The sequence below is a fragment of the Natator depressus genome, chromosome 1 (genome assembly GCF_965152275.1).
Source record: "Natator depressus isolate rNatDep1 chromosome 1, rNatDep2.hap1, whole genome shotgun sequence".
Lineage (NCBI taxonomy): Eukaryota > Metazoa > Chordata > Testudines > Cheloniidae > Natator > Natator depressus.
The window spans coordinates 211,529,605-211,555,732 of record NC_134234.1 but is presented as its reverse complement, the minus strand read 5'-3'; the positions used below and the strand labels follow the sequence as shown (position 1 = coordinate 211,555,732).

At 43.4% G+C, this 26,128-nt stretch overlaps 1 protein-coding gene across 1 annotated transcript in view; it reads right to left on the bottom strand.

The window, feature by feature from the left end:
- Positions 1 to 26,128, bottom strand: part of LOC141984849 (natural killer cells antigen CD94-like) — an 89,289-nt gene that overhangs the window by 14,510 nt on the left and 48,651 nt on the right. The window lies entirely within an intron of this gene.

Here is a 26,128-nt window from a genome sequence, read left to right as displayed (position 1 = left end):
TGGAACCCCCTTTCAGGTAGTTGAAAGCAGCTATCAAATCCCCCCTCATTCTTCTCTTCTGCAGACTAAACAATCCCAGCTCCCTCAGCCTCTCCTCATACGTCATGTGCTCTAGACCCCTAATCATTTTTGTTGCCCTTCACTGGACTCTCTCCAATTTATCCACATCCTTCTTGTAGTGTGGGGCCCAAAACTGGACACAGTACTCCAGATGAGGCCTCACCAGTGTTGAATAGAGAGGAACGATCACGTCCCTCGATCTGCTCGCTATGCCCCTACTTATACATCCCAAAATACCATTGGCCTTCTTGGCAACAAGGGCACACTGCTGACTCATATCCAGCTTCTCGTCCACTGTCACCCTTAGGTCTTTTTCCGCAGAACTGTTGCCTAGCCATTCGGTCCCTAGTCTGTAGCGGTGCATTGGATTCTTCTGTCCTAAGTGTAGGACCCTGCACTTATCCTTATTGAACCTCATCAGATTTCTTTTGGCCCAATCCTCCAATTTGTCTAGGTCCTTCTGTATCCTATCCCTCCCCTCCAGCGTATCTACCACTCCTCCCAGTTTAGTATCATCCGCAAATTTGCTGAGAGTGCAATCCACACCATCCTCCAGATCATTTACGAAGATATTGAACAAAACCGGCCCCAGGACCGACCCCTGGGGCACTCCACTTGACACCGGCTGCCAATTAGACATGGAGCCATTGATTACTACCCGTTGAGCCCGACAATCTAGCCAGCTTTCTACCCACCTTATAGTGTATTCATCCAGCCCATACTTCCTTATCTTGCTGACAAGAATACTGTGGGAGACCGTGTCAAAAGCTTTGCTAAGGTCAAGAAACAATACATCCACTGCTTTCCCTTCATCCACAGAATCAGTAATCTCATCATAAAAGGCAATTAGATTAGTCAGGCATGACCTTCCCTTGGTGAATCCATGCTGACTGTTCCTGATCACTTTCCTCTCATGTAAGTGCTTCAGGATTGATTCTTTGAGGACCTGCTCCATGATTTTTCCAGGGACTGAGGTGAGGCTGACTGGCCTGTAGTTCCCAGGATCCTCCTTCTTCCCTTTTTTAAAGATTGGCACTACATTAGCCTTTTTCCAGTCATCCGGGACTTCCCCCGTTCGCCACGAGTTTTCAAAGATAATGGCCAAGGGCTCTGCAATCACAGCTGCCAGTTCCTTCAGCACTCTCGGATGCAACTCGTCCGGCCCCATGGACTTGTGCACGTCCAGCTTTTCTAAATAGTCCCTAACCACCTCTATCTCCACAGAGGGCTGGCCATCTCTTCCCCATTTTGTGATGCCCAGCGCAGCAGTCTGGGAGCTGACCTTGTTAGTGAAAACAGAGGCAAAAAAAGCATTGAGTACATTAGCTTTTTCCACATCCTCTGTCACTAGGTTGCCTCCCTCATTCAGTAAGGGGCCCACACTTTCCTTGGCTTTCTTCTTGTTGCCAACATACCTGAAGAAACCCTTTTTGTTACTCTTGACATCTCTTGCTAGCTGCAGCTCCAGGTGCGATTTGGCCCTCCTGATATCTTTCCTACATGCCCGAGCAATATTTTTATACTCTTCCCTGGTCATATGTCCAACCTTCCACTTCTTGTAAGCTTCTTTTTTATGTTTAAGATCCGCTAGGATTTCACCATTAAGCCAAGCTGGTCGCCTGCCATGTTTACTATTCTTTCGACTCATCGGGATGGTTTGTCCCTGTAACCTCAACAGGGATTCCTTGAAATACAGCCAGCTCTCCTGGACTCTCTTCCCCTTCATGTTAGTCCCCCAGGGGATCCTGGCCATCTGTTCCCTGAGGGAGTCGAAGTCTGCTTTCCTGAAGTCCAGGGTCCGTATCCTGCTGCTTACCTTTCTTCCCTGCGTCAGGATCCTGAACTCAACCAACTCATGGTCACTGCCTCCCAGATTCCCATCCACTTTTGCTTCCCCCACTAATTCTACCCGGTTTGTGAGCAGCAGGTCAAGAAAAGCGCCCCCCCTAGTTGGCTCCCCTAGCACTTGCGCCAGGAAATTGTCCCCTACGCTTTCCAAAAACTTCCTGGATTGTCTATGCACCGCTGTATTGCTCTCCCAGCAGATATCAGGAAAATTAAAGTCACCCATGAGAATCAGGGCATGCGATCTAGTAGCTTCCGTGAGTTGCCGGAAGAAAGCCTCATCCACCTCATCCCCCTGGTCCGGTGGTCTATAGCAGACTCCCACCACTACATCACTCTTGTTGCACACACTTCTAAACTTAATCCAGAGACACTCAGGTTTTTCCACAGTTACGTACCGGAGCTCTGAGCAGTCATACTGCTCCCTTACATACAGTGCTACTCCCCCACCTTTTCTGCCCTGCCTGTCCTTCCTGAACAGTTTATAACCATCCATGACTGTACTCCAGTCATGTGAGTTATCCCACCAAGTCTCTGTTATTCCAATCACGTCATAGTTCCTTGACATCACCAGGACCTCCAGTTCTCCCTGCTTGTTTCCAAGGCTTTGTGCATTCGTATATAAGCACTTGAGATAACCTGTTGGTCGCCCCTCATTCCCAGTATGAGGCAGGAGCCCTCCCCTCACAGACATTCCTGCCTGTGCTTCCTCCCGGTATCCCGCTTTCCCACTTACCTCAGGGCTTTGGTCTCCTTCCCCCGGTGAACCTAGTTTAAAGCCCTCCTCACTAGGTTAGCCAGCCTGCTGGCAAAGATGCTCTTCCCTCTCTTCGTAAGATGGAGCCCGTCTCTGCCCAGCACTCCTCCTTCATGGAACACCATCCCATGGTCAAAGAATCCAAAGCCTTCTCTCCGACACCACCTGCGTAGCCATTCGTTGACTTCCACGATTCGACGGTCCCTACCCAGGCCTTTTCCTTCCACGGGGAGGATGGACGAGAACACCACTTGCGCCTCCAACTCCTTTATCCTTCTTCCCAGAGCCACGTAGTCTGCAGTGATCCGCTCAAGGTCATTCTTGGCAGTATCATTGGTGCCCACGTGGAGAAGAAGGAAGGGGTAGCGATCCGAGGGCTTGATGAGTCTCGGCAGTCTCTCCGTCACATCGCGAATCTTAGCCCCTGGCAAGCAGCAGACTTCTTGGTTTTCCCGGTCAGGGCGGCAGATAGATGACTCAGTCCCCCGGAGGAGAGAGTCCCCGACCACCACCACCCGCCTTCTCCTCTTGGGAGTGGTGGTCGTGGAACCCCCAACCTCAGGACATCGCATCTCATGAATCCCTTCTTGGGTAAAAAAGGTCCAACAAGGACTGTAAGTGTGCCCTTATCCTTGTCTTTAGCCCTGTCTCTGGGCCCTTTGAGTCTAGCCCCTTTCTCAGGCTTTTAGTAAAGAGTCCAGCTGGACCTATTGGCCTGCTTTCACCAGGGTCTTCAGCCCCATCTCTGGGCCCTTTTATCTAGCCCCTTTTCTTGGGCTTTGAAACTAGCTGTGTCCCCTTTCTGGGGCTTAGGCAACTCCAGCACTGGTGGGGGGACCCAGGTCCACTCATTACTCTGGGTCCCAACCCAGGGACCCTATACACAGCAGCCACATACTGCTCCCTACAGTTTGCTGCTGCGATTCCCTGGGCCTTTTCCCACATAGCCCCCTTCTCCTCTCCCTTCCCTCAGGGCTGAAGTTCTCAGATCGACCTCACTGTATGCAAGTACCACCAGGACCCTCCTTCTGGCTGTCTGCCAAGCTCCTGTAACCAGCAAAGTACACACACTCTTGCTCCTCTGATCCAGCCAGGAACCCATCTCCACTGCTCCTTTCCTGGGGCAGGGTGCAGTAGGACCTCAAGACCTCTGAAAGGGTCCTCGAAGGGCCAGGTACAACCAACCACAGTGAGTGCGAGTTTGTTGTAATTTAGATGCTATTAGTTTTTGTATGTATTTTTCATTGAATTGTACACATTTTTCAGCATTCCTACTCAATAAAACTGAGGCAACTAGATTAATTAAATTAGATTAGCTATATAGAAACCCAGAAAAGTATGTAGGTGTGTTATATAGGGAAGAAAGTAATGCATATAACTATCTCTATTGACTCTTGTTTGAAAGGTCCACTCATATTCCAGTACAGTCACTGCCAACATTCTGAAAGTCTTAACAAGGACATTTTGGGAGGAAAATAGGGATTTGTCTTTAAAGCCAATAAAATACAGTAAGAAACCAAGAAACCTTTTCAGTGGATAAATGCAAAGACCCTGATCTTTCCATGAGATGTGTGCATATTGCTCCCAACAAACTCAGACCTCCCCCTTATCCCCTTGTGTTACCAATAGAGCTGAGTGGTGTAGTAGGAAGAGGGCCTGAAACATAAAACCTTGTATCAGAGGCCTGAGGCCTGAACTAAAGTAATAGTCAAAACTTTGCTGATATGAAGCAAAGTCAGGTTGTGAGCAAGCCTAGCACAGGGCTGATATTGCAAAAGCACATATTTCTAAGAGGTGCTAGGCATAAAGCACTCACACAAGCACATTTCAGAAGGGTGGTACCAGAACACCTCGATACCAGCACATTCCCCAAAGATAACAGGAACACAGTGACCCATCCTAAAGATAAGGTCAGGATGACAGCATGATGGATAGAGATGTTTTGATCGAACCAGCAGGTACAAGGCAATGGGTGGCACCCAAATACGTTAGAGGGTAGCACCTAGCTACGTCAGAGAGGCAATGCGTAACTTGTTTGTATCTGTGTATAAAGATAGATTTCAGAGGGAGTGTCTTTGGCCAGCCTAGGGGCAGTGGAAAGTCCCACCATTGACTGAGCTGTGTCTATTCTTAAGGGCATACACATATTAGTGGTCTGGTAGATTCTGCAGGATACTAGTATCATGCTTCGTCGACAATAAACCTTGCTGGGTGCCTTTGAACCTTAACGTATCTTGTGGTCATTCAGTGGTTCACTTGAGCTCTGCTGTGCCAGCTGTCTGCACAGAGTGGGTGCAGCACACAGGGAGAACACACACATGCAGCCGAACATCTAACCACAACTGGAAAATGGAATTTCCATCCTATGGGAACTTCTGATATGTTGATGTTTGTTTTTTCCTGAATTGAGACCAAATTTCAAAATATCGAGAGTTTTTACAAAATGACAAAATCTGAGAAAATTTATTTTGGAAATGCTGAAATGAAAAATGTTGAGATTTTCAATCAGAATGAAATATTTTGTCATCCCAAAATGAATTTTGGAAATAGAATGTCAATGAGATATAAAATGTTATGTTTAGAGCTGACATTTCATCTTAAAATGACATGTAATTCAAAATGACAAATGCAAAATTTTGCTTCAGAAAACTGAAAAAAATGTTAAAATCAACATTTTCCCATGGATAACCTCACTTTTGATAAAACTAAATTTTTGACTGAACATATATGACCAGATCTAGTTACCACATTGATAGATATAAATGAGATTATATTTTTTCCCCTCAAAGAACCAACCTTTCCCAAAATGACATCCACATGTCTCTTCAAGAGTCCCCAAATAATCTCTCATTCTAACCCTCTCCCCATTTTTAGAGTTGTTTGGGGATATATCTGGGTTCCTGCTTTGGTTTCAATGTAACACACAGTCAGCATTTCCCAAAATCATCCCATTGACCCAAATATAGCTTGTCTTTTTCTTGGGACTGTTTCCACTCTTGTCTCCAGTATTGCAGAGTCTAGTCAAAAATAAATAAAGGAACTTCTAGGGCTGTAGAAGCAGAAACTGATAGATTCAATGTCTCTCATGATGTTGGTGATGATGATGCAGTTCCAGTCTCATGGATGCACACTCTACTCATGCCAATATTACTTGTGCCCAATGGTTTTGTAGCCTCTCCTCCTTCTGGTGATGATACTGGTTGCATTGATGGTGATGTAAACTGAGTAAAATAAAGGCAATTTCCAAGTACAAAGAAGTAGAGAGATCGCCCAGCATACCTCTGGTTTAGGCCATAGGACAAGCCTTTGGAAAATTGGTTGGCAAAGAGTTCATCCTGGAGGTAATACAGGGAAGGTAAGACCAGGCTTTTAAAAGTGCTTAGACACAGGCTGAGCATTTGTTTCTTAGTCACAGTTGCTTCATGCAGTAATTCAAGTATGTAAGTGTCCAAACCAAGCTCTATAGTTAATTCCTGAGGCCTAGTCACCTGGAAAGATGAAAGACCCTTTTCTCTGAGCGCATTGTGGAGATGCAACATCCGTCAAACTAGCAGAGCAAGAACTTCCTGTGCAGTTGCAGTCAGAACATCACAGAGCAAATAATTTTCCTCTTTCAATCATGCTGACCCTCTTATAGCCGGACAGACAGTTTCTGTCTCTCTCTGACTCCTCAGAGGATTTTGAGACAGGACTAGATGGGTACACCTCCTCAAGTTCTATTCCCGGACTCCTGCTCACCGACCAGAGGACACCTCCACAGGTATCATCTCCAAGTGCTCCTGGGGTCTTTCATTGCTAGGGACTGTAACAGTCGTAAGATTTTCCTTTTCTGTCTAAATCAGGAAAGGGGTGTTATTGGGTGACATTTTCAAAAGTACCTAAGAGCCAGATTGAAAGCAATGGGATTTAGGAGCCTAATACCTGTAAAAATCTGACCTAAGTAATTTAGAGCATAATTCTTGTTGAAACAAAATGGGACTTTAGCAAAAGTGGTCTGTCCCCTTTAACGGTAGTAGGGACTAGGGGTCAGTCAACCCTTATTCTTTGGTATGTCTCTTCAAGGTTTTGGGAATTTGGTTATACGCAAGGGCCTAGGAAGAGACAGAGGCAGATATTGGGAGGGAGGAAGCAGTCTCGGAGGAATAGTTAGTGCTTGGAGAATCCATGCTACTGTTCCTTTAAGGGCTCGGGAGCTGGAGCCTTGTAGTGCTCTAGACTGTTCTCAATGGTAGCAGATGACAGAACGAGGAGTAATGGTCTCAAGTTGCAATGGGGGAGGTTTAGATTGGATATTAGGAAAAACTTTTTCACTAAGAGGGTGGTGAAACACTGGAATGCGTTACCTAGGGAGGTGGTAGAATCTCCTTCCTTAGAGGTTTTTAAGGTCAGGCTTGACAAAGCCCTGGCTGGGATGATTTAACTGGGAATTGGTCCTGCTTCGAGCAGGGGGTTGGACTAGATGACCTTCTGGGGTCCCTTCCAACCCTGATATTCTATGATTCTATGATTCTATGCAGGGTGGGGCAAAGTGCCCCTCTCTCCCAGGCAACCAGGATGATTCCTGGGAAGTAAGACCACATATATGCTTCTTCTTCCCTTGTAAAAGGGAGATTCTAGCAGGAGGAAGACTGCTGCCTGCTGATCTCTCCCCACTGACAGAGGGAAGGACAGAGTAAAAAGGGGCCAGCTGGGGAAAAGCTGACTGAGGACTGCTGCTGGCTTATATCAGAACTTATCTGAATGAGTACCCAGGTCTAGATGAAGGGCTGGGTTCAAGGGGCTAAAGAAGTGGTTTTGTATACTGTGGGAAAGGTTAATAAATGAGACCCCACAAAGGGGTACCTGTTTGAAGTACTCAAGTCTCAGAAGATGATTTCAGGCACTAACGGAGATCGGAGAGCAACATTCTTGGAGATCCAAGCAGAGCCACAAGGGGCCTTGCTCGAGGGTGGTGCCCCACTGTAGGCACTTACACTCCTCAGTCAGTTAGGCACTTTTGGAAATCCCACCCTCTATCTTTATTTAAAAGGATTTTAGACATCTCTTACTTTTGTATTGTTCTTTTCACCTCTGGTAAAGTTTAGTCTAAGCAGCAACACATGTATTTGAGATGTATGATGTTAGTCAATCTCTGTATCTTATGGTTCTGCATTTGTATCTGAATGCTCTTTTTGCCATATTCACCAAGTTTACAAGATCGCCAAAAGGTAGGGTAGCAAGCTTATGGCAGAGATCTCAGTATTAACAAAGCGTCTGGTCCTCTCTCAAGAAACAAGGTAGCAACTTAGAAATGAACATACACTTATTAACTGAGAATTTGCCAGGGGGCCATAAAAATAAGGCTAATGGTAAACATCCGTATAGTGAATCCAGGTCTAGTTGTCCAGTCAGGTGCTAACTGGGAATGAATGAGAGGCGCTCATTTATAAACATCTTATGAAATGTTTTGGAAGAGAGCATAAGAAAAATGTTACTAAAATTTCTAGGTGATACTGTATTGAAAGGCATTTGGAACCATAGAGAAGTCTGAGAAACGATACTTAGGGATTAGAGAGATGAGAAATACGGGCAGGATCCAAAAAATTAAATTGAGTCAAATAAACTGGTCTCTAAGGAACACACTCACAACTGAGATCATAGAATCATAGAAGATTAGGGTTGGAAGAGACCTCAGGAGGTCATCTAGTCCAATCCCCTGCTCAAAGAAAGACAAACACCAGCTAAATCATCACAGCCAGGGCTTTCTCAAGCCTGACCTTAAAAACCTCTTAGGAAGGAGATTCCACCACCTCCCTAGGTAACCCATTCCGGTGCTTCATCACCCTCCTTGTGAAATGTGTTTCCTAATATCCAACCTAGACCTTCCCCACTGCGACTTCAGACCATTGCTTCTTGTTCTGTCATCTGCCATCACTGAGAACAGCCGAGCTCCATCCTCTTTGGAACCCCCCTGCAGGTAGTTGAAGGCTGCTATCAAATGTCCCCTCACTCTTCTTTTCTGCAGACTAAATAACCCCAGTTCCTTCAGCCTCTCCTCATAAGTCATGTACCCCAGCCTCCTAATCATTTTCGTTGTCCTCTGCTGGTTTCTAAATTTTTCCACACCCCTTCTGTAGTAGGGGGACCAAAACTGGACACAATACTCCAGGTGTGGCCTCACCAGTGCCAAATAGAGGGGAATAATCACTTCCCTCAATCTGCTGGCAATGCTCCTACTAATACAGCCCAATATGCCATTGGCCTTCTTGGCAACAAAGGCACATTGCTGACTGATATCCAGCTTCTCATCCACTGTAATCCCCAAGTCCTTTTCTTTAGAACTACTGCTTAGCCAGTTGGTCCCCAGCCTGTAGTAGTGCATGGGGTTCTTCCTTCCTAAGTGAAGGACTCTGCACTTGTCCTTGTTGAACCTCATCAGATTTCTTTTGGCCTAATCCTCCAATTTGTCTAGGTCACTCTGGACCCTATTCCTACCCTCCAGCATATCTACCTCTCCCCACAGCTTAGTGTCATCTGCGAACTTGCTGAGGGTGAAATTCATCCCATAATCCAGGTCATTGATAAAGATGTTGAACAAAACCAGCCCCAGGACCGACCCTTGGGGCACTCTGTTTGATACCAGCTGCCAACTAGACATCGAGCCGTTGATCACTACCCATTGAGCCCAACAATCTAGCCAGCTTTCTATCCACCTTTTAGTCTCCATAAACTGATTTATGTTCAAAAATATTGAGCATCCATCAGCCCCTCTGAAGTCTATAGTTGCTACTTGGTGTTCAGCACTTTTGAAAACCAGGCTGCATAGACTTAGAAGTCTAATCGCGTAGATTTAGAAGCCTAATTTTTAGCACCTGTTTTTGAACATTTCGGTCATGGTCCCTGACCCAAAGATTTAGATAAACACATCTTTAAAAAAAAGAAGAAGCAGAAAGTGGTGGGCAGTTTGGAAGGAATTCAGAAAAGAAGACATTTGCTTTATTAAAGGGGCTGGAGGGATTGACTTATAAAGAAAGCCTGAAGAACTAAACATAGGTAATGAATTTACAAACCATGGTTAAAAGGGGATGAATGATGACTGTTTAGAAATATTGAAAGTGTATCATCATCAAAGAGGAAAATTGGTTGTTTAGGGTGGTGTGAAATTGTAGAACTTGGTGTAAAGGGAGGGAATTAAAACAAAAGAAAGTTTCCCAAGGCAAGTGTTGGAAATCCCTCTGCAAGAAACATTTTAAATTACACTAGATAAAGCACTAGAAAGAATCGTGTCATAAACATATGAAAGGGAACAAACAAAAATGAGAAATATAACTCAAATGAAAACAGTGATCATAATCCTCCCTCCCTCAAGCAGCTAGTGGGAAAGAGGACCCCCTGCCCCTTGTGACATTTCTGAACTCAGAACTATGTGCCATATTCCAAATGCAACGGGACAGAGGCTTTGTTCTTCCAAAACACCCAGTTATTCTGCTATGATGATTGTTGTTGTTGTTCCTTAGTACAAGTATCAGTTTCCATGAGATCCCATTATTTCAGTCTACTAAATCCAACCTTTTTATCCCAGAATGTACCAGAAATGAGTGAAGAGGCAGTGACATATGTAGATCTGAAATTTCAAACTCCTTCCAAGCAGCAGAAGAAAAAGACACCTAAGAACACCAGGGCCAAAGATGTGGGTATGTTTATAAACATCTGAGACCATATCTGCTATTACTGATATTTTATTGTCCATGTTAAATCTCTTCTGTGAGCTGTACACATTGTACCTGACTTTATTTACTTAGATTATTAGCTTTTTCTTCATCGTTAGGCACAGTTATTTTAGTAATTTATTAACATCTTTCAGCTACTGAAATGCCCCAAGAATGATACACAATATTTTGGAAGTGGGGAATAAAAACCATCAAACCTCCAGAACCCTGGAACACAGTTCTGTGATTATGTTTTTGCAAACAATTCCTTGTCAAAGAATATTGTTTGAATTGCCCCATGTTCAAGAAGACATGGCCTCTTTAAGTCATGCCTTATTGTGGGAGGACTAAAGGAGGTGATGTCTGAATTCTACTTTCCTTTCTGAAGCATATTCATACTCAATAAAGTACCAGTTTGTCTCTGCTTTGCCTGATTGTCATAGTCAACATCATGAAGTCATGACTCATCCTTAACTGGCTATATTTACTATCCCAAAGCCATTAAACACATTCCTGTCCAGCAGAGGATTTCTTGACCTGTGGAGGAATTCCAGTGAGCATCAAAGACATTGATCAGTTAGTTTTTGAGAAGATGACATTTAAAAATGTTCCTTTTCAAAAAGACGACGAAGAAGAAGGCAAACATTGTCTCCATCAAGAAGAGCATAATGCCAAGCACCAGGTTTCTCTGAAATCAGTTGTAAAACAGCCATTGACTTCAATGACAGCAGGAGCAAGCTTTAAATTAACGAAATAGCACTAAATGTGTTCAATGAGTTTATAAATGTGTATTGTAGATCAGAGTTAAATTTGTGTTAGAATCATAGAAATGAAGGGCTGGAAGGGACTTGAGACGTCATCAAGTTCAGCCCTCTGTGCTGTGACAGGGCCAAGTAAACCTAGCACATCCCTGACAGGCATTTGTCCAACTTTTTTTTTAAAATGGTTACAATGCCAGGGTCCCCATGACCTCCCTTGGAAGCCTCTTTCAGAGTTTAACTACCCTTAAAATAAGGAAGTTTTTCCTAATATCTAACCTAAATCCCCCTTGCTGCAGATTAAGCCCATTACTTCTTGTCCTATTTTCAGTGTACATGGAGAACAATTGATCACCCTCGTCTTTATAACAACCCTTAAGATTTTGGAAGACTGTTATCAGGTCCCTCTTTAGTCTTCTTTTCTCAAGACTAAACATGCCAAGTTTTGTCAGTCTTTCCCCATTGGTCAGGTTTTCTAAACCTTTTATCATTTTTGTTGATGTCCTCTGGACTCTTTCCAATTTGTCCACATCCTTCCTAAATTGCGATGCCCAGAACTGAACACAGTACTTCAGCTGGGGCCTCACCAATGCTGAGTAGAGGCAATCCATTACCTCCTGTGTCTTACATCCAACACTCCTGTTAATTCCCTCACAATCAGATTAGCCTTTTTTTCAGCTGCAGCATATTGATAACTCATATTCAGTTTGTGGTCCACTGTAGCCGCCAGTACTGATACCTACACAGTTATTCCCCATTTGTAGTTGTGCATTCGATTTTCCCTTCCTAAGTGAAGTACTTTGCACTTGTCTTCATTGAATTTAATCCTGTTGACTTCAGACCAATTCTCCAATTGGTCGAGGTCATTTTGAATTTTAAACTTGTCCTCCAAACTGCTTTCAACCCATACCAGTTAGGTGTCATCTGCAAATTCTATAAGCATACTCTCTACTCCATTATCCAAGCCATTAATGAAAATATTGAATAGACCCAGATCCAGAACTGATCCCTGAAAGATGCCACTAGATATACCCTCCCAGTTTGACAGGAAACCATTGATAACTACTCTTTGAGTATTGTCTTTTAGCCAGTTGTGCACCCGATTTGTAATTCCATTTAGACCACATTTCCCTAGTTTACTTATGAGAATGTCATGTAGAAGCGTGTAAAAAGCCTTACAAAAATCAAGGTATATCATGTCTACTTCTGCCCCACATCCACTAGATCTGTAACCCTATCAAAGAAGGAAGTTAAGTTGGTTTGGCATGATTTGTTCTTGACAAATCCATGCTGACTATTCCTTATAACCCTATTATCCTCCAGGTGCTTACATATTGACTGACAATCCAGTATCTTTCCAGTTATTGCAATTAGTCTGACTGGTCTATAATTCCCAGGTTCTTCTTTGTTCCCTTTTTAAAGCTGGGTACTGTGTTTTCCCTACTCCAGTCTTCTGAAACCCCTCCTGTCCTCCAGGAGTTCTCAAAGATAATTGCTAATGGCTCCAAGATTGCTTCAGCTAGTTTCTCAAGTACCCTAGGATGAATACTCAAATACCCTAGGGGGTAGGGATAGCTCAGTGGTTTGAGCATTGGCCTGCTAAACCCGGGGTTGCGAGTTCAATCCTTGAGGGGACCATTTGGAATCTGGCCCAAAAAATTGGGGATGGGCCCTGCTTTAAGCAGCAGGACTAGATGACCTCTTCACCCTGGTATTCTATGATTCTGGGGGGGGGAGGGATAGCTCAGTGTTTTGAGCATTGGCCTGCTAAACCCAGGGTTGTGAGTTCAATCCTTGAGGGGGCCATTTAGGGATCGGGGCAAAAATTGGGGATTGGTCCTGCTTTGAGCAGGGGGTTGGACTAGATGACCTCCTCAGGTCCCTTCCAACCCTGATATTCTATGATTCTGTGAATTTCATCAGGCCCTGACAACTTGCATACATCTAACTTATCTAAATATTTTTAGCCTGTTCTTTCCCTATTTTGACTTACATTCCTTCTCCCTGACTGTAAATGTTAATTGTGTTGAGTATCTGGTCATCATGAACCTTTTTAGTGAAGACTTAAGCAAAATAGGCATTAAGCACAATAGATTTCTTGATGTCATCATTTATTAGCTTTCTTTCCCTACTAAGTAGAGGTCCTACACTTTCCTTTGCCTTTCTTTTGCTCCTAATGTATTTAAAGAATCACTTCTTATTGCCTTTTATGTCTCATGCCAGCTTTAACTCAATTTGTGCCCCTGATTTTATCCCTACATACTTTTGCTGTTGTTTTATACTCCTCCTTATCAATTTGACTGTTTCCACTTTTTTTAGGATTCCTTTTTTCATTTTCAGGTCATTAAAGAGCTCCTGATGGAGGGCATATTGGCCTCTTACTATTGTTCCTATCTTTTCTTTGCATCAGAATAGTTTGTAGTTGTGGCTTAATATTGTCTCCTTGAGGAACTGCCAGCCCACCTGAATTCCTTTTTCCCTTCGATTTTCTTCCCATGAGATCTCAGCTGTTAGTTCTCTGAGTTTGTTAGTCTGAGTTTTTGAAGTCCATTATCCTTATTCTGCTGCTCTCACTCCTTCCTTTCCTTAGAATCATGAAATCTGTCGATTTATGGTCAATGTCACCCAAATTGCCTTGCACCTTTGCTACCAATTCCTTCCTGTTGGTCAGAATCAAGTCTAAATGGCTGTCCCCGGTTACTTCCTCCACTTGCTGAAACAAAAAGTTGTCCCTTATGCATTCCAAGAACTTATTGGAGATTTTGTGTTTTAATGTATTACTTCCCCAACAGGTGAATGGGTAGTTAGAGTCCTCCTTTATTACCAGGCCCTGTGTTTTGATTATTTCTGTTATTTGTTGTATTTGCCTCATTCTGATTTGGTGGTCTATAATAGATTTCCACTATGACATCACCCCTATTTTTAACCCTTTTATCGTTACCCAGAAACCCTCAATTGGGCTGCCTCCCACATCCTTATGGACCTCCAAACAATTGTATATATCTTTTATGTATAATGCAACCCCTCCTCCCTTTTTTCCTACCTGTCCTTTCTGAACAACCTATACCTCTCAATATTAATATTCCAGTCATGAGACTTATCCCATCAAGCCAGTGTGATGCCAATTAAATCACAGTTTAGCTTATGTACCAATGCTTCCAGTTCTTCCTGTTTATTCCCCCTATTCCTTGCACTTGTTTACAGTTTTCTAAAATGTTTATCCGATTGCCCCACTGATTTCTTCTTTGTTGCTTCTTTGCCCTAATGAAATTTCCCATGTCCCCCCCACCAACATCTAACCTTCTGCTAAGGTCACCTTTTTATACTTACCTTTGGGCTTTTGTCACCTGACCTCATGGAATCTAGTTTAAAGACCTCCCCACTAGGTGGGCAAGTCGGTGCCCAACTATGCTCTTCCCATTCTTGGTCAGGAGGACCCCATTTCTGTTCAGCAGATCTTCTTTCCAGAACCACATCCCCTGGTTAAAAGAAGCCAAAGCCCTACCATCGACACCATTTGCCTTGCCATGCTTTCATCTCCAGGATGCTTGTGTCCCTGCCAGGGCCCTTACTCTCAACAGGGAGGATGGATGAGAACACCACCTTCACCCCTGACTCCTTCACCCTAGCTCTCAGAGCCCTGTAGTCATGTTGATCTGCTCTGGCTCAGACCTGGCAGTACCATTAGTGCCCACATGGATGAGTAGCATAGGGTAGCAGTCAGAGGGACAGATGAGCATTGTCAAACTTTCCATAATGTTTCAGACAGAGGCACCAGGCAGGCCCCCCAGTACATCATGTCAGGTCAGCAGATGGATGCCTTCATTTTCCTCAGAAGAGAGTCCCCGACCACCAGCACCCTATGTGTCCTCCTCCCATGTGTGCTGGCAGTGAGCCTTCCAGCCTTGGGGCAAATGGCTCCTCCTCCTCAGCCACTGGGATCTGCTCCTCACCTCCTGTTGTCAGTATAGCACACCAGTTCTTGACATTGATTAACATGGAACCAGCGGGGGGCGGGGGGGAGCACTGTCTACTGACTGAGGTGGCCAACTAGTCTGTCAGCTCCTTGCAGAGCTTCCCTTTCTCCCATTTCCTCTGCAGCTGCTGCAGTCATCTGTAGCTGGCTAGCATCTGTAGTAGGAAGAGGGTCAGAGGATCCTCCATCCCAGATGTCTCCATGTGTGCCCAGTCGATGAAGTTCTCATGCTCCCAGATGCTAGGCAGACAAGCCACTTACAGCTCTCTTACCTGTTTCCCAAGGGACTCCTCCAGAAGACACCTCTTACACCTGCTTGTTCCCGCTGCTTGGTTGCATTGGCAGGGAAATTCTGGACACATTCCCAGCAAGTCAAGACCGGAACCTGCATGGAAATCTCTCAGGTCAGGGTGCCTGTTTGGTCGGGGACCCCACCAGTGTAGACAGACAAAGAGATAGCAGTGGTTATGGAAACATGCCCTGATGGGTTCTTCCTTATACAGTACCTGCAAGTTTAAGGAAACAGAATGAAAAAAAACAAACAAACAGAAACACACACAAACCTATCTGTCTCCACTGGCAAACTCAGCTGGCTAACTCCCTTGGTCTCCCAGCTTTTGCTCTCCTACTCTTTTGAAGTATATACAATGAAATTTTACATTTCAAGATTTTGATAAGCCAAATGCATGAATCGTAGGGGTATGTGAGTAGATATTATCTTAATTGGTGATTTCCCTTACTTTTAATGCTTACCTTTCTAACTGTACTTTTCTGGTTATATAGTATGTGCAAAGGGTTATATTAATCACTTGAACAACTTTTAAGTGGAAGTAAGCAACATTTTTGGGGAAGACTCTAAATAGGAGTCAGATATCAGAAAAAAGTGGTTAGCTGCATCTGCTGAATTCACAGATATTTGTTGATCCCAGTACACTGATAGGTTACTGAAGACCATTGTACTGTAGGACAAAACCTTTTCATACAAAAGTTCTGCTTTACATACTGCAATGACAGTTTTATACCTCTATAGATTGTAATCAGAGCTGTCCACTTTGTCAGTGCAATGAATGGAATTCGCATTTCTATGCTATAATCCACTAGAAATAAACCGGGAGGTGGTGACCTACACAGAACTGAAATGCCAGAATGCTTCTGAGCAGCAGAGGAGATGAAGGACTACGAACCCCCAGGGCAAAGGTACTGTGAGCTACATGCTGCTGACTCTGCACATACGACTGTTTAACTGTCCATAGTCTAACACCTTCCTTGAACTGTATGAGAACATTAAAAGCAAAACTCCACATAAAGATTTCTCCCTTTTCTCTCTCACAGGTTCAGTGTCGAGTACAAATAATTCCTACCTGTGCTACTGATAATAATAAGTCTCTAGAGATGAGAAGAACTGAATTTTTTTTAAGTGTCTCATTTAGTTATTTACTTTTTGCTTCCTTTGTTATACTTCATTCAAATACAGAAAAAGAGCACAGACAAATGCATTCAAATACAAGGATACCGGTACTCTCACTACAAACACATTTCTGGGGAAATCACTTTAAAGTGTTGTTTAGAAGTTCAGTAGGATGAACTGAAATGGATATCAAAGGGAATTAAGTTCCATGCCACAGGACCCATCAAAGTAAAATCATAATTATCTGCCGTATACACTTTCTTTGTCTCCTTTTGTGTCCATTGCCATGTTATTTAAGATCTAAGACATGATGGTGGTGGGATTCCTAAAGGTCTTGTTTCACTGGAGTAAAAATACCCATCAGGGTGGGCTGAAGGAGGAGCTCTGAAAAATAAACAGAGCTTCAAAACTCAGTAGGGCTAGTTTATGACAGCCTCTTACAAAATAGGCAGCCAATGTAAAAAATATAATGCAAGATGTAATATAATCCCAACCTCTCAAACCAATAAGCAGAGCTACAGATGCATAAAGAACAAGTTGAGAGCTATGAAGGAGTCCTGCTGTGAGCTCTTGTATTCATAAGGATAGAGATTGTTGCTGTCATGGTAGGATAATTAAGGGTGCATTTGTAAAAATTGTAAAACTGTGTGTAAGGGGGAGGGAAACCATAGGATGTTGTTCCAAGAAGAAGGATTGTTAGGCAGCGACGGGCTCCACCTAACGAAGAGAGGGAAGAGCATCTTCGCAAGCAGGCTGGCTCACCTAGTGAGGAGGGCTTTAAACTAGGTTCATGGGGGAAGGAGACCAAAGCCCTGAGGTAAGTGGGGAAGTGAGAGACCAGGAGGAAGCACGAGCAGGAGAGTTCAAGAGGGGAGGACTCCTGCCTCATAGTGAGAAAGCAGGACGATTAGCGAGTTATCTTAAGTGCCTATACACAAATGCAAGAAGCCTGGGAAACATGCAGGGAGAACTAGAAGTCCTGGCACAGTCAAGGAATTATGATGTGATTGGAATAACAGAGACTTGGTGAGATAACTCACATGACTGGAGTACTGTCATGGATGGATATAAACTGTTCAGAAAGGACAGGCAGGGCAGAAAAGGTGGGGGAGTTGCATTGTATGTAAGAGAGCAGTATGATTGCTCAGAGCTCCAGTATGAAACTGCAGAAAAACTTGAGAGTCTCTGGATTAAGTTTAGAAGTGTGAGCAACAAGGGTGATGTCGTGGTGGGAGTCTGCTATAGACCACCAGACCATGGGGAAGAGGTGGACGAGGCTTTCTTCAGGCAACTAACAGAAGTTACTAGATCGCAGGCCCTGGTTCTCATGGGGGACTTCAATCACCCCGATTTCTGCTGGGAGAGCAATACAGTAGTGCACAGACAATCCAATAAGGTTTTGGAAAGTGTAGGGGACAATTTCCTGGTGCAAGTCCTGGAGGAACCAACTAGGGACAGAGCTCATCTTGACCTGCTGCTCACAAACAGGGAAGAATTAGTAGGAGAAGCAAAAGTGGATGGGAACCTGGGAGGCAGTGACCATGAGATGGTCGAGTGCAGGATCCTGACACGGGGAAGAAAGGAGAGCAGCAGAATACGGACCCTGGACTTCAGAAAAGCAGATTTTGACCTCCCTCAGGGAACTAATGGACAGGATCCCCTTGGAGAATAACATCAGGGGGAAAGGAGTACAGGAGTCCTGGCTGTATTTTAAAGAGTCCTTATTGAGGTTGCAGGAACAAACCATCCCGATGTGTAGAAAGAATAGTAAATATGGCAGGTGACCAGCTTGGCTTAACAGTGAAATCCTTGCTGATCTTAAACACAAAAAAGAAGCTTACAAGAAGTGGAAGATTGGACAAATGACCAGGAAAGAGTATAAAAATTATTGCTCAGGCATGCAGGAGTGAAATCAGGAAGGCCAAATCACAATTAGAGTTTCAGCTAGCAAGGGATGTTAAGAGTAACAAGAAGGGTTTCTACAGGTATGTTAGCAACAAGAAGAAGGTCAGTGAAAGTGTGGGCCCCTTGCTTGGGGGTAGGCAACCTAGTGACAGAGGATGTGGAAAAAGTTAATGTACTCAATGCTTTTTTTGCCTCTGTCTTCATAAACAAAATCAGCTCCCAGACTACTGCACTGGGCAACACAGTATGGGGAGGAGGTGACCAGCCCTCTGTGGAGAAAGAAGTCGTTCAGGACTATTTAGAAAAGTTGGATGAGCACAAGTCCATGGGACTGGCTGCACTGCATCCGAGGGTGCTAAATGAGTTGGTGGATGTAATCACAGAGCCATTGGCCATTCTCTTTGAAAACTCATGGTGATTGGGGGAGGTCCCGGATGAGTGGGAAAAGGCTAATGTAGTGCCCATCTTTAAAAAAGGGAAGAAGGAGGATCCAGGGAACTACAGGCTAGTCAGCCTCACCCCAGTCTCTGGAAAAATCATGGAGCAGGTCCTCAAGGAATCAGTTCTGAAGGACTTAGATGGTTCTACTGCTTATGACCCGGTCATCTCACTCTTATCTACACTGGAGAAATGTACCACAGTAGGAACCCTATGGTCCCCCTAGTATCATTGTCTTGTGTCCGCTCACAAAAGCACTTCAAATGCATGACAAATACCAGTTGAAGTAGACTTGCTTTCTGCAATGTTTAATGCTGTGTTTTTCTCTTGACCCATTTTAGTCTGAAGAATTTATTGTGACCTGGATGGTTCAACCAGTCCTCAGTGGTGACATTTCAAAAATCTCCAAAAATCCATATCTTTTGGGAGTTGTGTTGGGAATGTGGCAAGGTACCAAAAAACCTTTGTATTTGAAAGGGTTTACCACAATGTTATTGTGTATGGATGAATCAGTATGGCTAGAGTGGATGCACTTAAACCAATCCTAGCCTACCCATTCAATATCAGACAGTTCAGTTCTCTAGTGTGGAAACAGCCTGGTGCAAGTTAAAGAAGCCTGAAGTCATGAGATGTTGTGCATGAATAACTGAGCTGTTACTCTGAGCTGTTGATATTTAACTACAGCCAGCTTCCTGCAAGGTGAGGTAAACAGGTTAGCAACATCAGTAACACCTTGAAAGCTCTGCACCATGGAAGAAAATATAAATTACTCTAGCAGGGTGAGGCACCCTGGACCACCCCAGGTCCCACTACCCCATTGTTTACCCTGTCTTCTACCCTATATTCCCTGTATTCAGTTCAAAGGGCTTAGGCTCCCAAAATGCCTCTTCCAGGGGTTTACCGTCTATCCCTCTTCTTGGAGCGTACTGCCTCACTGTCAGTCAGGGTGGCTACAGGAGCAGTGTGTCTTGCAACTGTCTCCTCGTCTGCTGGACTACCTCTGTTACCATCAGCCCAGGGTGGAGCAGCATTCTTCCTATTCATCACCCCTTCCTGTGGTAAATTCCCCCTTGTAAGCTCCTCCTCCTCCAGGCTGAACAAGCTTTGCAGGTGTGTCTTGTTTGCGTGGAACAGGCCCCAAAGAGCTGGTTAGTTTCCTCCATACCACTGTAAGGGCATGCCCCTTCAGATGGGGCTCTCTAGTGTGCTTGTTTGCTGTGTATTTCTATATGAAATCTCACCATCGAAGGAAGTAGAGAAAACACTACAGAGAGGCCCTACAAATGAAGAGATTTTGATAAGAACATAAAGAATAAAAGATGTTAACATAAGAACGGCCACACTGGGTCAGACCAATGGCCCATCTAGATCAATATCTTGTCTTCCAACAGCAGCCAATGCCAGGTGCTTCAAAGAGAATTAACAGAACAGGCAATTATTGAGTGATCTGTCCCCTGCCACCCACTCCCAGCTTCTGGCATGCAGAGGCTGGGGACAACCAGAGTATGGGGTTGCATCTCTGACCACCTTGGCTAATAGCCATTGACGGAGCTATCCTCCAGGACCCCTTATATCTTCTCCAGCAACAAGTTCCACAGGCTGACTGTGTGTTTTCTGAAGAACTACTTCCTTATGTTTGTTTTAAACCTGCTACCTATTCATTTCATAGGGTGACCCCTGGTTCTTGTGTTATGTGAAGGAGTAAATAACACTTCCTTATTCACTTTCTCCACACCAGTCATGATTTTAGAAATCTCTATTATATTCCCCTTTAGTCATCTCTTTTCCAAGCTGAAAACTCCCAGTCTTTTTAATCTCTCCTCGTATGAAAGCTGTTGTTTACACTTAACCATTTTTGTTGTCCTTCTTTGTACCTTTTCCAATTCTAATATTTCTTTTTTGAAAGGGTGTGACCAGAACGGCAAGGCATCTTGAAGGTACCCTTTTTACTCTTCAAGATTTCTTGTGTCTACGTGTAATCACAAACACATACTCACACTCTCACTTGCACATGCACATACAAGTTCAATATTTAATTAACTTTAAAAACATAAGTTGATCTGAAAGAAAAACATTAGAATTTTACTTTTCTTAGCCAACTTGTCTTTAACTTCTAAAAGTTTCCAGTCTCTGAGATCTCTGGTCAGGTGCAGGGATTTTCATTAGAAATGTGAGTCTGAGGCTTCTTATGTGGTACAAGCCATAGTCCTCAATAGATAGTCATCTTTCCATTGCTGGCTGCTATTGACCCCTTTTTATGAGTATAGTCAGAGAGTCTCGTGTAACAGGAAAGAGTAGCCACATGTAACCAAATTGTTTTCAGACTAAGATGGAGTCAGCGTTTGCTGCCTGTGACATTTTTCCATATTCAATCTTCTCATCAAAGACCAGTTTGGAGAGCATGGTTTTTTTCACCTGTGAGAGCTTTCTTTTGTTCCCCCCTTTCTCTTTTCTGCTTTATGATGCTGTTTACTGTTTAACTGCAAAGTACGAGAAGCGTACATCCCTTTGTTTAGGACAGACCTGTTTGCCAGATTCTGCCTGGCGAGGCTGTGGGGTTTGGAACATGTGCTAATAACAACATACAGGGAAATCTTATAACTTCACATACAGTGTTACTACATATATTTCACCCTGACAACACTGACCAAGTTATGAGTTTTCAAATGATACCTCACAAGGCATACCTTGTACAAAAATTATTACAATTGTGTGCAGGATGTGAATACGGGGCGTAGTCTGTCATAATAAGTCCACAACTGATTGAGACTGTACTCAAAAAGTAGTTGTCAATGGTTTGCTGTTAAATTGGGAAGACCTACCTAATGGAGGTCTCACAGGGGTCATTCCTGGGTCTGTTAGTGTTCAATATTTTCATTAATTACTTGGATCATGGAGTGAAGAGTATGCTTATAAAATTTGTGGATAACACCACCCTGGGAGGGGTTACAAGCACTTTGAAGGACAGGATTAGAATTCAAAATGACCTTGACAAATTGAAGAATTGGTCTGAAATCAACAAGATGAAGTTTGATAAAGACAAGTGCAAAGTAATTCACTTAGGAATGAAAAATCAAATGCACAACTACAAAATGAGGAGTAACTGGCTAGGTGATAATACTGCTGAAAAGGACATGTCGGTTATACTGGATCACAAATTGAATATGAGTCAACAATGTGATACAGTTTCAAAAAAGGCTAATATCAGTGTGGGGTTTATTAACAGGAGAATCATTTGTAAGATACAAGAGATAATTGTTCTACTCCACTTAGCACTGTTGAAGCCTCCGCTGGAGTGCAGAGTCCAGTTCTGGGTACCACACTTTAGGAAAGATGTGCACAAATTGGTGAGAATTCAGACAAAAGCAACAAAAATTCTCAGAGGTTTAGATAAACTTACCTATGAAGAAAAGTTTTAAAAAACTGACCATGTTTAGTCATGAGAAAAGAAGACTGAGAAGGGGACTGATCACAGTCTTCAAATATGTTAAGGGCTGTTACAAAGAGAATGGTGATCAATTGTTCTCCATGTCCACTAAAGGTAGGACAAGAACTAATGGACTTAATCTGCAGCAAGGGAGATTTAGGTTACATATTAGGAAAAACTTTCTAACTATAAGAGTAGTTAAATTCTGGAATAGGCTGCCAAGGGAGGTTGTGGAATCCCCATCATTGGAAGTTTTTAAGAACAGGTTGGACAAACACCTCTCATGGATGCTCTAGGTTTACTTAGTCCTGCCTCCATGCAGGGGCCTGGACTTGATAGCCTCTAGAGGTCTCTTCAAAGCTACATGTCTATGATTTTATAAATGTAGCAATATATCCATGAAAGAAAGATATTTATAGTAATTTATAGGAATCAAAAATACAATGGGAAGATAATGTATTCATGGATTAACACTTGCTGCTATCTCAGGTGATTTTCCATTAAAAAGTTGCTTTATGATGAGGTACTACAAGTCAGTCCTTCTACAGGGAAAAACACAGGTCCATTTATTGTAAGAGCAACCTTAATTCTGGCATTACCTTGAGTGCTTGCCTTTGCAGACTCTTTCTACAGACCCAGCAGTCTACCACCCCCACCTCTGGAGTAAAAGCCTTGTCCTGCTACGAACTAATGTAGTCAGTCCTGTAGTTCACGTGATAGCAACTTGTACTGCCGTGCTGAAAGTTCAGGATTGAGGTGTTGCTCATGATGTGGTAATTATACATAATATAACTTTTTTTTCCCATTTTAAAAAAAGAAATTACATTTTTAAAAACTGCTAAAAGAATGGTTTCAGAGTAACAGCCGTGTTAGTCTGTATTCTCAAAAAGAAAAGGAGTACTTGTGGCACCTTAGAGACTAACCAATTTATTTGAGCATAAGCTTTCGTGAGCTACAGCTCACTTCATCGGATGCTTATGCTCAAATAAATTGGTTAGTCTCTAAGGTGCCACAAGTCCTCCTTTTCTTTTTGCTAAAAGAATGTTTCCATTGCAAACTGAAGCACTCACAAATTAGAAAATGCCAAATTATGATTGCCTGTGCAACCTTAATTCAGCCCCCTTGTGTTTCATTACAATGCAGTCTTTAATGGCATAATAAAAGGCACCTATAAACAGGGGGCTTTCTAACCTCTGGATGCTTGACTTTGCAACCACAGTGACATTCTTTTAACTTAGTTTTCATATGTAATTATGTTAACATTGACCAATCGTATTCATAAATATTTCAGACTGTAGGGTTTTCATCACTTTTCTCAGAAGAGACTATTCCACAGTATAAGAAGTTGTTTGTATATGTAGTTTAACATTTATATTGAAGCAGGTCAATGAGGTTGGACCCATGGTACTAGTCATTGTACAGACATATAGAAAATTCAGTTGTTCACTGCTAGAATATGAAATCATTGTTGCAACTTCCTGCTGTCATTACTACAGTTTCACATCATTATTGCATACACAAAGCATACAAGGAGCCTGGGAACATATAATGACAGTGTAATTAACTGAGAGAAGAAAATATTGTGCAGCTTCCCATATGGTCAGTGACTGATGTTCAGTGTTGCTTGGTGCAGGACATAAAAGCTTTTCAACTGACATTAAAAAAAGTATGCTCAATTATAATTCATATTAAATAGGCACAATTATGCTGAAGTAGAGCCAAATGAATTGGTTCACAGAATTTCTTTTTTTATTAGAGGAGATTTTCCATTTAACAAGCGGCTATTAAATGGGCTTCACTGTAACTAGGAGTGTTACAAAGAGTTTTCATAACATAATACATTTGTTAACTTGCTTAACCTGCTATACTGTAAAACAACAACAGTAGATCAGCTTCTAACAGATGCAGTACCCCAGCTCAAGGTGTTATCTGCAAAGCTTAACTGAGACAGTTTAGATGTTAGTTACTGAACAACAGCAAGTTCAGACCAAACACTGAGATGCAATCCAGGTACCTCTAATAATAAGTCCCAGGTGTGAGCTACTACAGCAAGGAATTGTAAGGCACCCAAGATTGCAGGAGAAGGGTGACAGAGCCCCCCACTGGTCTGGATTGTACGCTGGTATGTCACACCCCTTTCATAGTAATTTTATCTAGATCACATTTTCCTAGTTTGCTTATGAGAATGTTATGTGGGACTATATCAAAAGTGTTATTAATATCAAGATATATCATGCCTACTGCTTCTCTTCTGGACCAGTAACTCTGTCAAATAAGGAAATTAGGTTACTTTGGCAGAATTATAATAAGTGCCACCCACTTCTACTTCCCCTACCAATTCTTCCCTGTTTGTGAGCAGCAGGTCAAGCGGACCATGGCCCCTAGTTGGTTCCTCCAGCACTTGCGTCAGGAAGTTGTCCCCAACACTCTCCAAAAATGTCCTCAGTTGTCTGTACACTGCTGTATTGCTCTCTCAGCAGATGTCAGGGAGATTGAAGTCCCCCATGAGAACCAGGGCATATGATCTGGAAACTTCTGTTAATTGTCCAAAGAAACTCTCATCGACCTCATCCTCCTGGCCTGGTGGTCTACAGCGGATGACCTCCATGACATCACCCTTGTTGCTCTCGCCTCTTAACGTAACCCAGATACTCTCAACAGGCTTTTCTCCAGTTTCATACTGGAACTCTGAGCAATCATACTGCTCTCTTACATACAGTGCAACTCCTCCAGCCTTTTCTCCACCTCCTGTCCTTCCTGAACAGTTTATACCCATCCATGACAGTGCTCCAGTCATGTGAGTTACCCCAGCAAGTCTCTGTTATTCCAATCACATCATAGTTCCTTGACTGTGCCAGGACTTCCAATTCTTCATGCTTGTTTCTCAGGCTTCCTGCATTCGTGTACAGACATCTAAGATAACTAGCTGATTGCCCTACTTTCTCACTATGAATCAGGAGACCTCCCATGTTGCGCCCTCCTCCTTGTGTTTCCTCCCGGTATCCCACTTCCCCACTTACCTCAGGGCTTAGGTCTCCATCCCCTGGCAAACCTAGTTTAAAGCCCTCCTCATTGGTTAGCAAGCCTGCCTGTGAAGATGCTCTTCCCTCTCTTTGTTAGGTGGATCCCATCTCTTCCTAGCAATCCTTCTTCCTGGAACAACATCCAATGGCCGAAGAATCCAAAACCCTCTCTCCAACACCACCTGCACAACCACGCCTTTACTGAATGTAGTTTAATAGACTGTGATAGAATGGTGGGAGCCAAAAGCTGGACCAGCATTCTGGTGACTAAGGCTTTGTCTACACTGGCACTTTTGTCAGCAAAACTTTTGCTAGTCAGGGGTGTGAAAAACACACACCCCTGACCGACATAAGTTTCACCAACAAAAGCATGAGTGTGGACAGCGCTGTATTAACGGGAGTCGCTCTCCCACCGACATAGCTACCCCTGCTCATTGGGGGTGGTTTAATTATGCTGGTGGGAAAGTTCTCACTACCCAGAGATCCATTCTGGTTCCAGCTCTGCTTGCTAGGTAGTACCCCCCTTATAACTAATAGTTAAAGCTCTCACTTAGGAGACCTTCGTTCAAATCCTCACTCTGCCTGATTCAGAACAAGGATTTGAACTTGAGTCTCCCATGTGAGTGTCCTACCCACTGGGCTATGAAGTCATTCTCTTTCTTGGCCAATGAATGTTTAATAGAAAGTGGAACAAGTCCATTAGGAGAGATTGAGAGAAACCAGAATACCCAATAGCCCAATGATTAGGCTTTGCACATGCCCCCCTGCAGATATTTAGGTGCCTTGGAGGCCTTACTGGTGGAGACTTAGGTGCCGAGCCCTTTCGGCACCTACAGTATTAGG